The following is a 5,163-nucleotide window of genomic DNA, read 5'->3' on the forward strand; positions in this document are numbered from 1 at the left end:
TTTAAAAATAGGCTGTATATAGAGGCGGATAGATAAGTATAAAAACCATGTACCTGACGCTTTTCTCCCACAGTGTTGCAAGAGGTCTTCTCAGGTTTTTATACATGGTCAAAGTATAGGACATACAGGTCCTGCTTAATTTATAGGATAATTTTTAGATGATTATTAGGGGGTTAAGTTATGTGGAATTTTCTGCTATAAAATTATTATATATAAAACCTCCCCACTGAGGCATATGGTAATGATGCCTAACTACCATTATTAATATTGCTTTCTTATTATATGTGAAATATATCAATTCTAAAAATACGGAGACATACCTAATTTAAGCACAAATCTCACCATTTCCTAAAAGTCACCACGGTATAATGTATAACAAATCAAATTTGCCCAGCTTCCAGTGTCTGTCGGCCAGAGTGATTGGTAGGGTCAGCTGTGGTCTCCAGTGTGTTGCCACAGTGATTGGTGCCAGTTCATTGAAGTATCCCAGCTGAATCTTAAACCCAGCCTATAGGATTCCAAGGAGGTTCCTTTTCATGATCACACACAGTGCATGTGATAAAAACCCCAAGGGATAGAGATTGCTTGTACACATCTGTTTTCATATGGGAAAAAAAACTGTCTTGGGCTGTTTTAATTTTGGCAACAGGAAGAACATGCTAAATAGACCCTTGACATCATAGACAACCCTTCCTTCTGACCACTGTGTCGATCCACAGACTGTAATCTCTGTAGAATTTAGGACTAATTGCACCAGGAGGGAAGCTTTCTGAAACCTAAAATGTAGACTTGGTCATCAGTTCATTTTGCATGCTGTGAAAACTATGTTTGGTGTCATTAACAGCTGCTTGCACAAAGTGTTCAGCACTAAAATATGATTGGTGAACACTCAGAATTTTATTTTGTGGTATTGCATGCAATTATGGAAATGTTGATCGATCAATTTCCATCTCATCCAAACCCTAAACTGAGAAATAAAGTGGTCTATAATGTGCCTGTCCCTTCTATTTGAGAATTTGCTAATTTTCTTGGTTTTTAATTTTTGTTTTTATTCCATAAGGGAAAAGAAAACTCTTAGTTGATGTTTCCCTGAGTGAGCACTTACCATTTCCTAAGTGATTCAAGCAGCAGTCTTGTTTTTAGAATATTTCCACTGAAATTTGGTATATAAGCAAGATACAGTAACAGCCAGTGACATGCTAAGTGATTGACAGCCAGCATGCCGCCCCCACAAAGAAAATAGATGGATGGATGGACCCACCCATCAACCTTGGCTTACATCTTCCTCACCATAGGAATCAATATTATGGTGAACTGTATGCCATAAAGTCATTGATAGGCCAGTGCCCTTATTAGAATAAGAACTAAAACCTTAGGACCTAATGATTTGTGCCTTTGAGTACTATGTGGAAATAAGCCAGAACAACAAAGAGGAAAGATGATGGGCTGTGCTGTTAGTTAATTAGAGGTTAACTAGCTAACTGGACCAGGTAGGATTAAAGAGACCAAGTTCTAGTCCAGATTGCCAGTCATTATCTGGAACTGCAGACAGTTCACTCAGTATTTCAACACTTACTTGAATGCCTTCTGTGTGTCAGGTATTGGAAGATACTAAGGTAAACTTGAAAGAGCTTAGAGCTCAGTGGGAAAGAGAAAAGCAGGTGATGATAACACAGTCGAGATAAGGACTAGCCTAGAGCTGACAAAACACATGGGCGGGAAATGGACCCCGGTCTTGCAGAGTCTTGGAAGGTTTCTAAGAAGAGACGATTGTGTGCTGAACATGGAAGGGTTGATAGAAAGTAGACAAGCAAAGGAGTGAGATGAGAAGCATCTTTGTGTGATTTCAGATCTCAGGTTTCAATATTTCACTCTTAAGTTTTGCATTTGTTGTAGGCTTTCTTTACTTTCTTTCTTTTTTTTTTTTTTTAAGAAACACTTCATCATATTAAAAGCCATTTTCTTTCATTCCAGATTTGCTAAGTTTTTAAATCATAAATGTTGAATTTGATCAGATTTATTTCTCTACCTTTTGAAATAATTGTATGTTTTTTTCTTTATCCTTTTAATGAGGTGAGTTAGAGTGATAATTTTCAAATTTTAGGCCAACATATTTCTGGAAAAAATATATACACACATATAATTACATTTAAATATGTGTGTGTGTGTGCACCTGTGAGTGTGAGTGTGTGTGTGTGTGTGTGTGTGTGTGTGTGTGTGTTCTGAGTCTATGTTAATGAGAGAGATTGTCCTGTAATTCCTTTCTTAAAATAATCTTGTTGGGTTTTGATATCATGCTTATAATGGCCACATAAAATACATTAGAAAGTGGTTCATTTTTCCCTCTCTTTCTTGGAAGAGTTTTTATATAGCATTACTATAATTTCTTCCTTACATATTTGAGAGAATTCACCAGTGAAGCCATCTTGCCCTTAATTTCCATTGTGGGAGTGTTTTAAATTCCTGGTTCTGTTTATTCAAAAGGTTTAGGATTCTTCAGATTTTCCATTCATCTCATGTTGGTTTTAATTTGGGGGTTTTCAAGAAATCTATCCATTTTATACAAATTGTGAAGTTTATTGGCCTAATGTTCTCTTACTATCTTTTTGATGCCTGTGGGATCTCTAATTATATCCTTTTTGTTTTTACACCTGTTATTGATCGTCTGTGCTATTATTTTTTTCCCTAATCAGGCTTGTGAGAGATTTATTAACTATAATAGTCTTTTTGAAGAACAAGTTGCTGGCTTTATTTTCTGTTTTATTGATTTATGCTCTTTTCTTTACTTTTTCCCTTTTTTACTCGCTTTGGGTTTGATTTTTCTGTTCTTTTCCTTCTTGTGTTGGAAGCTTAGGTCATTGATATTTAATCTTCCTTCTTTTCTAATATATGCCTGTAAGGCTATATACATTTCTCTCTAATCAGAGTTTCAGCTAAATTCCCCAAGTTTTAATATGAATATTTTCAACATCATTACATTAAAGTTATTCTCTAGTTTTCATTGTTCATGGATTTTTTTACCCATAGGTTATTTAAAAGTATGTTGCTTAATTTCAAACATTTGGAGATCATGTAGTTGTTTTTCTATACTTGAGTTCTAGCTTATTCCATAGTGAGCATAGCACATATATTGTATGACTTTGGTGCTTTGAAATTTGAGACCTGTATTACTCACTGTATGGTCCAGTTTTGATAAACATTCAATGTGACCATATGAGTAATGTGTATTTTGCTTATTTTAAGTGTAGATCATTATAAATGCTAATTAAAGCAAGTTTGAAAAATATGCTACTCAAATCTTATATTCAGTATATCCTTACTGAGTTTTGTTTTTGACTGTTCTATCAGCTACTGGGAGAGGTATGCTAAAATCTCCAACTTTGTGCATTTACCTATTCTTTATGTAATTCAAGGCTATGTTATTAGGCATATAAAAATTAAGAATGTTTATGTCTTTCTGGAGGAATGACTCTTGTCATTATGAATTTTAAAAATTTATCCCTAGTAATTCTTTGAAGTCTAATTTGTTATTAGTAAAGCAATAACTAGTCTTTCAAATTAGATTATTCATTCCTTTTAAATTGGATGTAGTTACTGATATGTGATACATAATATCCTGCTTGGATTTAGTAGAGCTTCTTGACTCTATGGTTTGTCTTATGTCAGGGTTTGAAGATTGGCTGGCATATATTCAAATATTTCTTCTGTACCCAAATCTTTCTCTCCATTCCTTTTGGGATTCTAATCACTTGAATGTTACTACCTCATATCATGCTTTCCATTTTTTTCTCTCCATGCTTCAGTCCAGATATTTTCTTCTTACTTTCTTTGTCCATTAGCCCTCTTTTTCTGTGTCAGTTCTGCAGTTAAACCTATCCGCTGAGTTTTACATTTCAGTTATCATGTAACTTTCAGATCTAAAATTTCCATTTTCTCCTTTTTCATTGATTTCAGTTCTCTGCTGAAATTCTCCATCTTGTCATCTGTTTTAGTAAACATTAATGACATTTATTTTAATGTTTATATGTAACCACTGTATTTAAACCATCTGGTAGGTCCATTTCTGTTCTCCTTTATCCTGGTTTTCAGACATTTGATCTTGTCTGTTGTGTGCTTGGTAATTTGGGGTTGGGTATCAAACACTGTGTATAAAAACATTTTTAAGACTCTGGATTATGACATATTATCTCCAGAAGGTTTGTCTTTTTCTTCTGGAAGGAATTGAAGTAGGGATAGATCAGCTTGATCCACATAGGGACTTAGATGATCGAAAGTTTGTACTTCAGTCTTTGTGAGAGCCTGCTCTTTGCAGTTTCCCCTTTCTCCTAGGATATAGCCCTCACAGGTCTCAGTGAGAAGATTGGGCCCTTTTCTTTATGGGTCCCAAACTCCAATTTTTGCCTGCCAGTTCCATGACACTGCTGAAAGCTCTTGAGTCACTGCTTTCTGCTCAGCCTCTCTGTCTTATAGAGCTTATGAATAAGCAATTGTCTCAAGCAAGATGTATTTCCCCTCTTTCCAGGTCTTGATCCCTCAAGTTCTACCTGCCTTAGTCATTCTCCAGTGCCTTCAAACATCATTTTTCCCCATCCAGCATTTGTAGTTGTTGTTGTTTGAAGCATTAGTATGATAAGCTACTCTGTTATAACTGGATTCAGAAATCCTGCCATTGGAGGATTTTAAACCTTGGAATGATGTCATCTGATTTGCCCATTAGAAAGATTTCCCTGAACATCACCAGCCTCATCTTTTGATAAAAAGTGATCTCTAAGGTCCTTTTCAACTGATATTTTGCAAGTTTTGAGAGTATTAATAGTATGTCATGCCATTATTTCAAGCTGCAAAAAGCCCCAGGGTTTTTAGTATTAGTAACTTAAAGTTAGAGAAGAGTAGGTTCTGGGGAGAATGGCCAAGAAGACTTTCATCCTCGGGGTCTTCTGGTGTGGCTTCTTTGCTATGCTTGCCAGCTTCCAGCAGCGTCCTCTTGTTTCTGAGCCCTGGATATCTGGGCACCAAGACTATTTTTCCAGTAGCCTGACCACTCTCTTCCTATCTAATGACACCCCATCCCACACCCTCTTGTAAAGTATCCTTCCACTAGCATTAAACTCCACCCTGCACTCTGCCTTTTTCCCCACACACATTAAAAACAGTTCTTGTATC

Source organism: Lipotes vexillifer, unplaced genomic scaffold (genome assembly GCF_000442215.2).
Source record: "Lipotes vexillifer unplaced genomic scaffold, Lipotes_vexillifer_v1.1 scaffold1247, whole genome shotgun sequence".
NCBI classification, from domain to species: domain Eukaryota; kingdom Metazoa; phylum Chordata; class Mammalia; order Artiodactyla; family Lipotidae; genus Lipotes; species Lipotes vexillifer.